Below are 12,087 nucleotides of genomic sequence, written 5' to 3'. Positions count from 1 at the left end.
CGTGCCAAAGCCTGCAATAAGAATCACTGGCACCAAAACAGTCAAAGCACAGAGCTTAATTCTCTACTTAATAAGACAATTAAAGAAGAGTATTTGGATACAGCAGTCTGCAAGTACCAACACAGAGCACTGATGTCTCCAAAGGCATGTTGATCTGAAGGCTTTATCAGAAAGCATCTGTCACAACCAGATGCCATCAACACCTGAGAAAAGTGGGAAATAAAGTGGGTTAATGTGGTTGTGATACACGCAGAGGTTTGCACTGCCCAATTTCCTATTTGTGAGCATTTGAGAGGGTGCAGGATAAAGTGCCCTGATGTAAAAACACTTGTACATCAAAATAAACTAAAATATATGTATACTCTGTTAAAAATACAGTCTTGTAGAAATTATCGAAATTACTGTGGAATTAAAAGTGCTGTGTATTTTGTGCCTTCACTGCCATAATCATAGAAAGGCTTATAGGAAGGCTGTTTTTAAATACTGTGCTTTAACAGATGCTTTAATATACATGGATGAATTGAGGTACACAGACTAAAACAGGCACCAGTGATTGCTCATATAGAGTCTCTTGACCATATCTGTCTCTAAGTTTCCAATCAAATAATTCTCAGATGTCATCTTGCAGGCTTCATCCTGCAGAGCTGAACCAAAGCTGGAGAAAAAGATAACAGCAGCGATATAAGAACTAATTAGTCACTTGATTAGCTGGCAAGAAGACAAGGTCTTGCAGTTCTGTGACCTAAAAATGCCACCGATGACCTTAAAACTCCATCTCAAGGGTATCTGGAAATCTGTAACCTCCAGGGAGAGAGAGAAAGGGGTGATGCCTAAATTCCATTAGCTCACATGAGATGTTGAAATAGCGCAGACATTAAGCCGAGGGTAGGTGTGACATTTGAAGCAATCAGGCAGCAAAAGAGCACCTGCAGCACTGCACTTTCTTTGAACTGCTACACCAAGGACTCCTGGTCCAGCCTACATGGGAGGTTCGTGGGGCAAGTGGTTTAGCACACCCAGAAGGCACGCCAGGAGCACAGACCTCATCCTAGCAACTAACAACACATGGCAAGGGGGGGGGGAAAAAAACCCAAAACAGCAAAAAAAACCCTCAACTGCTCTCCTTCCTTACAGCTGGGCTAGCATGCAGCCAGCCCCAGGTGGCAGCACCTAGGTTGTGTCACGCCTGGAGAAAAGGATGTCTGAAGAAAGAAGAGTCACTTTGAAGAAGACATCCTGAGTGGTTGCCTTCTTCACTTCCACCAGAGGTTCCTACACTTCGATGAAGATCTGATTCTGGTGAACCCCATGAATGCACTAGTTATTCCAATGCAGTGACAGAAGGAGGGAACAGAGTGATACCAGGAGGTTGCCTTAGACTGCAGAGTTGCCTCTTCAACAGCAAAGGAGGAATACACCAAGATGACCAGGGTTAGGGGTCCCAAGTTGTTTTGTGCCCCTTTCCTTCAGCCTGAAAGCTGGAGCACATTGTCACCTGACTGCATGCAATGCACTAGAAGTTTCCAGGCTAATCTGAGGCAGAGCCTCCCTGGCAAGCCATCAGATGGTGCAGAGGAACCCAAGGTGACCTAAAATGGGCCAGCCCAGAATGGGCAACAGAGAGCAACACCACCTCACAGTCAGTGAGTTCCCCTCTACCAAGCAAGCCCTGCTCATCTCCCACCTTCAACAGCTTGGATGGAGTCTGGCTCCAGGGTGTCTCTCTACCCTGAGAAGAGATAAAAGGAAACAAATGCCTTGGCAAAGATCCTGCCATCTGTACCTTGGAAATGCCCTCTGGAAAGCAGAAGAGGAGGATCCCTCATCCTGCACACTCCTGGGAGAATGGTGCAACCTCCAGCAGCTGCCAGCACTGCCCCGTTTCATCCCCGTCCCCTTGACACAGATCCAGACCTGCCTTTCACCACCCACTTCCCCCTGTTTGCTTTGTCCCAGAGAGATGAACTCACCTGCAGCACTAGTGAATTTCTCAGAAGAAGTCTAAAGCATAGTTTAAATTTTAGCAAGCCCTGCCAGAGGCCTTGGAGTAAAATGCAGAAGTAAGAACGTTTTCTTAAATAGAAAATGGAGATTAAGTATGCTGTAGCAGAGTCTGTAATTAAGTGCTTTGCTGAGATAATGCAACCCCAATATGTACCATGTTTTCTCTTTAGTTCCCTTTTTTCTAAAGAAAATGGGGAAAAAAGCCCAACAACACACACAATAAATCAAAGACGAAAAAATTAGCCATGGACATGGTTCAGTAACATAGGTACTATGCTTGGCCCCATGTTCCCTTATAGTTCTCAGAAGCAAAGAGCAAAGTTAGGAATACAGTTACTGCAGTTAAAAAAAAATTTAAGATTTCCAAATCTAACTTATTGTGAATTGAAATAAAACCTCAAAATGCCGAAATTCTCCACAAAAGGAATTCTAAAACAATCACTTGGAGTCCACTGGAAAAATCAACTGTATTGCTACTGTATTTCCTACAATGGAATTATACTTTAAAATTCTAAACAGAAACTTATTTCAACTAAAAGCCTGTAAAACAATGAATTGTTAACACTCTCAGAAAAATCCTCTGGCTACTTTTTTTACAAAAATGACCTGATTTAGTAAAAGATTTTAGTGTTGATGACGCTAGATATTGGAATATGACTCCATCAACGAATCCTAGTCAGGAAATACCAAAGCTGGGGTTGCCAAAGCAACATAATTAACTTGATCACGGTACATACAGTATGTGCCACTTCCCAAGTGGCCCTTTAACACCCAGCTAAATTCTTGGCTTGAACAGCCCATCCGAATGAATTTCTCTCCTCTGAGTTCCTCAAGAACACAGAGCAAAAGAAGAAGTTGTTGGAATTACTAAAAGCCAAGTACCACTCTGCTCCCTGGCCAGTGGTCTCCTGGGATTGAAGAGGTCAAGGACCAATTCTTGAGCCTACTCCCACAACTAATGGCTGTAGCAATCACAGAAACACATGGTGGAAATGTATTTTGGAAAGATTCACTTTTAATTCACTAAGTTACCTAATTTAAGAGCTTTGATTCTTGTGTGGCATTATCAGTAAAATTCTTACTACCTGGACAGGGAGTGTTGGTGCTAACTAAACCTTGACCCTGGGGCCACAAACTTCAAAACCTGAATATGCTGTCACTAACTCAACGTGTACAATGTATCAAAAAATAAGATTCTGTCTGTTCATTTGGGGAAAAAGGAAAAGAAAAAAAGAGAAACGTAAGAAACAGAAAAAAAATTGAGTGATGGGCTTTCAGCCTGTCATCAGACCACAGTGACCTCAATTTTTGAGAAATAAAATCAAAATCTATTCTTATCTGCAGAGATTCAAGATGTATTTACGTGTCAAACTTTCTCCCCTTTGTCCTTAGCCTTTGGGAAGCACACTAAAAATTATATCAAAGCCTGAAAACCCAGCGATCACATTCGCATTCACCTTTGACCCAGGATGCCTATAGCTCTCACCAGCTCCTCAGCTTATCCTCACCATACGGCAAAGGTGGCAGGTCTGGGAGCACTTCGTAGCAAACAGCTCAGGATGAAATTAAGGCCACTTTGCATAGCAAAATTGTGCTACCCTGCTCAAATTTGAAAGGCCAAAAAACTTTGCTTTGGCAATTTTCTGCTTCTTTGTGTCCATATAGAACGTTTTAGCACCATCTTCCTCTCCTTACACACAAATATTTGATTATTCTCTTTGAAATGTCTCTGTAACATCTACAGGCATAGGATGCTGAATGCAAACACTGATTGATTCTTTCTTAGCTATCAAATGTGCTTACACAGCAACTACACACAGCAAATGCACACAAATCTCACATTTCATGTTTTAAAATATGAACATGCTGTGGTGGTTTTTTTTTTTCTTACTCAAACATAATGAATGAGCTTAAATATTAGAACTTGAAATTATTAAGTAAATCATGGCACCTGTAAAGCTTCTATTTGCATAACATTAATTCATGATGGCATGTAAAACAAATTCATCACTCTCACTATATTGTAGTCTGATTTATGTTGGAATTGGAAAAAATAAAAATCTTGAGCACAAAATTATGTTGACAAGATGTACGTGCTCTTCGAAGCCCAAGATTTTTTTTCCGAAGCATCAAAACAACTAAATTATGGGAAAGAGGGCTGAGAGAAATCATCTTTAAAAATGAATAACATACTAGCATCACACATATACACTCTCCAGTTATTAATGTCAAGCATGGTGAAGATACTCTAGAAAATCATTACCATTCATAGCTACTAACAGCCATTAAATTTCAATCAATTCAACTTAACACAAGTGTACTTCAGCAGCCCTTACAGTTCCTTATAGAGGTGGCTCAGAAAGTCCTGTCTGACTTATTGCATTGTCTACTGCACAAAGAGGCATTGCTGAGGATTGCTCTGAAAAGGAGCGATCTTGGTGTTGGGAACTGATGCTCTTTTAACACTGTTGCAATCAACAGACCTTGCTTTTAAAGACAGCGTGATAAAAGGACTCTAATAGAGCTCCACAGGTCAGCATGGAGGGGGGCAATATACTGATTCTAGCCAGGGATGCCACTTTCCAAGCTGAAAAAAAAAAAAAAATTGGTGGGATGTTTTCAAGGAGTTTTCAATGAATTTTAGCAACAGAATCAAACTGCTTAACACAGTGTGAGACAATTTCCAGTTGAACCACTTGCTTGCAGAGAATATAATCACTAAATACACAGGACATTTTAAAAAAAAAAAGATTTAACTTCCAAAGATGGATATTTAAAGCTCCCAGTAATGAATATAAACCACAGCACTGTGATATTACAGCATCTCCTCTCATCTGAACTGCATTTGTAACACTCGAAATTTTTCCACTGCTACTGCAGGAATTAAGCTGTGCAGTTGATCATCCCTTGCAGATCCTGGGAAGAACCTGGTAGTCAGTCCTCCGTTGTGGGGTACTTGCCACCTCACGGCAGGGGTGAGGGACCCACAGGGGTCCATCTCTGAGGGGCTGGACCCACACTGGCTTCCACTGTGCAGCAGAGCATCCCAGAGTAGGTATCTTCCTCTGGAGAGATTTCCTTAGTTTCATCCGAAGGAATTATCTACACTAAAATCCCACATTTCACAGAGGATGGAAGACTTTTTTATTACCTTTTTTTCCCCCCCTCAAACAGAAGCCCAGATTCTCCCAGCAGGGTTGATTGTGCTGGCCACAAAGTCCTTTCTCTAGTTTACAGACAAGTTTAGGATTGCAGGTGTGTACTGCTACAGAACAGAGAGTCACTCCATGCACAGAAAAACAGATGCAGTCACAGATGTGCCATTACTGTAGCTGAAATTACAAGCTCAAGTACAGATTCCCTTTTGCAGCTTTTAGCTCACCCCCTAAAAGTATCAGTATTGATGCTACTATTCATTAGGAAAGTATTTGGGACTATTCTACAGAACTCTATGGTTTTCTTTCCCCTGGGATTTACACCTTAGCATTTAACACAGAGTAACAGCAAAGTTCTTTAGAATCAAGAAATACCCAAGAAATCTCTCAGGCAGATATACGCTTCATTTTAACTCATTTTCCTACACTTACAAGCTGCACTAAATGAAATGAAATTAATGTTAAAAGGGGCGTTTATTGAAAAATCTTCTAGTGACAGGTTCAGAAAGTGCCAGAGTTCAAGTAAATCGTTCCATGGAAAATGTTAGCAAAGCTTAATCATACTGGAAGCCACATTTAATTACAGCTTTTTAAGTCCATCTGGGAAAAAAGAAGAGACTTAAATATGTCACCTGAGATGATCTAGATACTGAAACTATTTGTAAGTTAACAAAAGCATTTGCATCACAAAGCGCTCTGGGGCAGCACCACGGCAAAGCAGATGTGTAATGAACAAGGATCACAGCACCAAAACAATCAGGACTGTAAATAACTACTACTAATCTGCAATCATTTAAATTTGGGTTTAATTGCTAGGCAGCAAATACATTTCATTCTTGAAGAGGTAAATGCTCTGCGGAATACACACTTAAAGGTATTTAGTGACAGAAGCATCACAGTCAAGAATCTGAATGTCAGGAGGACAGAGAAGAGCCAAGCAGCAGAGCTGGGGCTGCCATGAGTTCACAACATTAAACAAACTTTTCTCTGGAAGAGAATTAATAATGCAGCCATCCCCACTGTACGTACTGTAACTGCTGCAGAAGTGACACAATGAGGCACATGGGAGGCAAGAGGGTAGTGACTATAGAACAAAATTCAATCTAGTGGCTAATGAATAAAAAGTTCCTTTTATTTCTCAGTTGTTTTTGGTTCATTAAATTTTCCACAGATTTGCAGAGAAGAAAACGTGATCAATAAACCTTTACAAAAGTGAACATGTGAAAAAGGCGAGAGAAAGGCACAGGAAGATAAAAGTGATATCCCGATCACAGATTTCAGAGGCAGATGACCAGAGCTCTGGGCTGCTGAATAATCTGAATAGACCATCATTTCTTTACAGCCTTTTACTTTCTTTTCCCTGACTGTTGGAACTCTTCATTCAATACAATAGTAAATGCACTAAAACTTTTTTTCTTATGCTAATGGTCCAAATCGGGCGCTCACAGTTAAAACACACTTCCCACCAACTTGTTTTCTTTAAAAAAAAAAAAAATTAACCTATTCAAGTTAAACTAAAATGTCAAAGACAGCTTAAGGCTTACTCTCACCATTCCTTAAAATTAATGGTTTTCTCCCCAGCAGATACAAAAAGAAAAGACTTGAATAAGGATAAAGCTGCTAGACTCTTTTCATATGAAAAAGAACACTTAGAAAGTAAAAAGAAATACATCCAGTACAAAGATCCTGGTACCTACAATTCTAATTTGTATTGTTTCCTCTTAGAATATTTATAATTGCAGAAAGGTGACAGCCAATCGCAAATAATTATGAAACGATGAGAAAAGATTCACCACTGACTAATGTATTTGGGCAGTCGTGCCCATGACAGTATCAGAAACGCTTCCACTCATTACAATGGGAGCCCAAGGGAGCCTGTTTTCAATTTTTTTCTCATTTGGGTGTCCATTTCCAGGCACCAAGACCTCTTTTTTCTGTGGTACTCAATATTCACAAATCCCAAACAATTTTCACAGCTCTAAACTTCTGAATTAAAGGACAACTTTCCTGCTCCCTTCATGCAACACATTTCAGCTTTAGTGTATTTGGGTTTATTTTGTTTACAGGAAGTTAAAGGGTATGGGGTGTGGTTTTACAGCAGTGAACTATGAATGAAGCAAAGTTCTGTGGCTTCTCCTGGACTATACACATCTAACATGTACTCACTCCCAACTGGAACTGGTCTGTAGAAAATTAGATCTGATTACCCACTCCACTCACTTGTTCACAAGGGAAACCTGCAATTTTGCCTCTTGAACTATCAAGATTTACCATGAAAGATCCAATGGGAATTACTTCTACATCAAACACCAGTTAGTTTCTAGATGGTGCACAGATATGGCATCTGCTGTAAACACAGGTCGAGAACTGGGCATATTGCATGCATACACACAAATGTATGTACATATGCATAGATATGCACAGGCAATCATGTATTGCCTACATGCTAACACAACATCTTCTTGCCGTCACTCATACCAGGATTCATTCTTTGTTATTTTTATTTAGTGTTGTTTTAATTAATTCCCAAATACCTCCTGTTGTTTTGGTTTTCTTTAAAAGGGTCCTGGCAACAGAGCTGAAGTAAACCCTAAATACCACTTAATGCTTTGTGGCAAGTTGTCCAAATGTGCAACTGTTTAAAATATTTACCCAGGTATATAAGGGGCTTGTACAGCTCTTGAACAATGCCCTGGAATCTTTCCCATCAGTAAAAAAGAGGACAAAAAGCAGAGACCGCTTAACCTCAATGCCTTAGCAGCAAGTGAGAAGTGCAAATATCGCATTTCTATAAAGCCCTGGAAGCTTCATAGAAATAGAGTGGCAACTAATTAGTTTGATGCTATAGTCACATCTAATGTTCCTAAGTAGCTTCTTTGAAAAAACTCACTGCCTTGAAATCCTTGGCCAGATTATTAAGTGGAGGCTTTGTGATGGGGCAATAGATAGGTGTTTGCTGCACAAATATATACAGATTTTGGTGACTGCTTACTGAATCCACTGCCTTCACTAATCTGCACTGGAAACTTCACTATGAACAGAGCACTTCTCAGAGTACAAAAGCATGAAGTATCTGTGTACCTTTCAGACTACAGGGCAAACAACTGGCTTACAGTAGGCCACTGAAAACAGGGGGAGGCAGTTAACCAAGTGTCCTCCATACTGAGAAGCAGAAAATTAGGATAATGTAGTTTCTATTAGGTCAGATGCTCTACCATATCCTTAAATAAAAAAGATGGGGCCAGAGGACTGGAAAACTCACTAGAAAAATTCAAACTCTCTCAATAGTAATAAAGTATCGGGATCATGAAAAACGTATTTTCAAGTCATTCAACGCTGTAGTGATCACATAACCCTTTCTGATCACACAGTCCCAGAGCCTGTACAGCTTCTATACAACTGTGCCACTGAAAGGGAAGTTGTGGTATAAACCTGTAAGATCATCAGAATCACAGAAAGCATAGTCAAAAATGGTTCTTTGACATAAAAAGTTTAAACTGGTTTTCAAAACAATGACAAAAATCCTGGTCATTATATATAAGCAGCCAAAAGGCTGTCTTTTCTAAATGTGACTTCAGTGTTCAGTGTGACATTTGGGAACGCAGGCTGCTATGCATTGGATATCTGAGGTCAAGTTCTGCTCTCTTTTATCCAAGTATAACCTGGAGCAGCTTCAGTGAAATGATGCTAGATTTATACTGACATATGCATCTAGTTCAAATTCGTCAATGGCTCTAATTTTTCTTTAATTGAATGACCTAACACAAATAGTATTTGTCCGTCTGTATACATCCTCTTTGACACACTGAAAACAAAAAAAAAGAAAAGACATTGAAAGGAAGTTGGAAACAGTCCTCGATATCTGTTTTCCTTTGAAGAACAGCAGTTGCATTTCTGGGCACTTCAAAGTCACATACTTTAAGCAATAACAACATTCAAGATCAAGTGAATCTTACCTCACCTTGCTTTTAAGATCAGCTCTTTCACAAACACACACCAGAGACTAGATATACACATACTCATAGATTAACAAGTTCATCTTCAGTGAATCAGGCACTTTTCAGTGCTACAGATAGGTCACGCTTTCAATCAAATGACAAATTTCCAAGAGTTGTTTACAGTGGAAAAGCCATAATGAATTTCATTCACTTCTTAAAAGTTGTCAGTTTTGCAATAACATTCAATATGACATTTTCATTGCAATTCAAAGTTTGACAGGTGTCAACATTTCCTCAAGTTCCAGCCAAAATATAAATTACCATATCCGCCCATCAGAAAAGTTGAACCAAACCAATTCACCAACTGTAGTTCCTGTATGCAGCAATTCTGTATTTCAAATAGCCCAGGAACATAAATAATTGTTTAATTATTTAGCAGGATCCTCTTTTCCAGGTGAATGTAGCTTATTTTCTAGTGAAGTATATTAGGTTTAGAACAAAAAAACCAAAAAAAACCAAAAAACCCCTCAACCTCCCCCCCAAAAAACCTCGAAATCTCCGAAGCTTTTCTTAAAGCAAGGCAGCTAGAACAAACAAATCAAATCAGCAGGTCTTGTAACAAATCAGTCTATTCCACTTCTGTGTATTTTGAATTTCATGGCTTATTTGCTTTACTTTTTTGGCATCAACTCCACAGTGCAATGCCAATACAATATTTGTTTAAATGCCGTTTTATGCACATGCTAGTCAAACGCTTACTTTCAAATTCTTGTACATCCCAAGAGCCTCAGTTGCAAAAAAAAAAAAAAAAAAAAAAATTAAAAAAGAAAGTGAAGGGGATTGGCAGGGGGTGGACAAGTTTTTACAACTAGTCCCTCTACCTGTGGCTGTAAAAATATAAGCACGATGCGCCAATAAAATGCTAATTTCTATATGCTACAAAGTTTTCCAGCACCTGAAGCAGTACGAGAAGCGAGGGTTCTGCTCTAGGCAGACACAAGTTTCGCTGGCTCAGCCGGCGGTGCCCCCCCCCCGCCCCGGACATTTGCTCACCCGGGACATGCACCGGGAGGCCGAGCCCGGTGCCCTCCCGTGTCCCGGGCCCGCGCAGGGGACATCACTGCGCACACCGCACCCGCGACGGAGCCGAAGCCCCGGCCTGGGAAGTTTTGAAGCCCAGGTTAACTAAATGAATAAATAAATAAATAAATAACCCGTAAACATCGGAGAAGCCGGCAGCAGGACCACCGATAAATCATCCTAAACCCTCGCGCGGGAAAAGTCAGGTTTCCCAGGAAATGATGGCAATCACTTGAGGCAGAAAAGGCATCTAGATGAGCCCATCTCCCTCCCCTCCTCCCTGATTGTTTTAAAGCCACCGAGTCCAGAGCAAAAACTCTCAACTCTCTAAGTCCTTAATAGGATTGGAGTCCGGGTCTCTCCAAGCCGCTCCTCATCACACAGGGATCAAATTGCAGCAGGGAATTTTTTAAATTCCTCAGCAAATATACTTGTCGAAAGATTGCCCCTCCCGGGGGGGAATGACAAGAAGGAGAGAGGGTAACTTAATTTTTCTTTTTTTTTTTTTTAAATAAGGCAAACTCACTGCTGGCTTTGGGGAGCCCTGCTGTCCTCCGGGACCCAGGGCAAGGCGGTCCCGACAGCGGCCCGCGGCTGGGACTGTCACCGCAGCCCCCAGGAAAAACAATGGCCACGGAGGCACAGTCCCAGAGGGGTCTGGACGGGGAAAGGGGGGCGCACACCGGACACATGCGCGGCCGCATCCTCCCCGCTCACCTGCGAGGTGGGGGGGGAATACATGGGACGGGCCCCCCTCGGGCACCCGCTGCGAGGAGAGACCCTCACCAAATTTGTAGCCCCCCTCACCGTCCCCCCCTCCGCCCCCCCCCTCCCGCGCAGGGCAGCTCCGACAAAAGCGGTAGAAGAGAGGAAGAAAAAAAAAAAAAGAATAAAAAGCACAATGAAAAGACACAATAAGCAGCAACTTTACCCGAAAAGCGGAGCAGCAAGTTTTCAGCAGGCGAGCGGTTGCCGCGGAGCAGCGCTGCTCCTCCGGACCCCCATCATAAACTTGGGGGAGGGGGGCGTGGGAGGGACCTTCCCTCCGTCCTTCCCTTTTGTGCCTCTCCCCCCCGTGCTCCGCTCTGCTCCTCGCCAAAAGCTGCCGCGGATGCCGGCGGCGGCGCGGCGTTTTCCCCGCTGCTGCCGCGGAGAAGCTCCGCGGAGGCGGGCGGGGAGGGAGGGCTGGGGAAGGCCGGGGGCGGTGTGAGAGGTGCGGGGCGCTGCGGGGCGGCTCCTGCAGCCCATCAGCCCGGGCCGCCCGCGGGACACGGTGCGCACACGTTTACGTACTTTATATACATATACATATATACACACACACATGCATACACACGGGATGAAGTTGAGCAGCCTGTAGGAAGACGCTGGAGCGCTTTCAAGCCCTGACATAAGAGGACAACTGGCTGAAGGGTCTGTTTTCCCCTGCCCTTTAAGAAAAAAAGGGGAAATCTAAGCCTTCCAATCCTTTCGGCGCGGGAGCAGCTCACCGCTCCGGATTCTCTCTCTCTCTCCTACCCCCAGCCTATTTCATCCCGGATCGCCCCCTCGCCACGGCGAACCGCACCATTTTGGGTGTGGGGCTTTCTGGCGGGCGCGGTGGGATCCGCTCCACCGCCCCGGCCCCGCCGTGCCAGCCGGGAGCGGGCCGGCAGCCGACAGCCCCTCCGCACTCCGCTCAGCTGGAGCGCATCTGCAGCGAACCCACGCAAATCCCCCTTCCTAGGGGAAAGCCGCCCTCCTCCCCGAACAGCAGAAGTTCGGCCTGTGCAGATTCGCCCGCGCAGAGGCGGGGATGGAGCTGGGGGTGGTTTTCCTCCAACTTTGGTGGTTATTTTGCTTTTTCCCCGGGAGTTTGCGCGACTTTTCAAGCCCCCGCCCCGGCAGGGCTAGGGGCAGCAGAGCTCCGC

The 12,087-nt window shown here is 43.1% G+C and overlaps 1 protein-coding gene across 1 annotated transcript in view; it reads right to left on the bottom strand.

Annotated features, from left to right (window-relative positions):
- GLI2 (GLI family zinc finger 2) overlaps positions 1 to 11,189 on the bottom strand; it is a 190,842-nt gene extending 179,653 nt beyond the window's left edge. Inside the window, exon 1 of the mRNA XM_032693839.1 lies at positions 11,109 to 11,189. The gene's annotated coding sequence lies outside the window, so the exon portion shown is untranslated. The remainder of the gene's footprint in view (positions 1 to 11,108) is intronic.
- Between the last annotated feature and the right edge of the window lie 898 nt (positions 11,190 to 12,087).

Source organism: Chiroxiphia lanceolata, chromosome 7 (assembly GCF_009829145.1).
Source record: "Chiroxiphia lanceolata isolate bChiLan1 chromosome 7, bChiLan1.pri, whole genome shotgun sequence".
NCBI lineage: Eukaryota > Metazoa > Chordata > Aves > Passeriformes > Pipridae > Chiroxiphia > Chiroxiphia lanceolata.
This window is presented reverse-complemented; position numbering and strand designations above follow the sequence as displayed.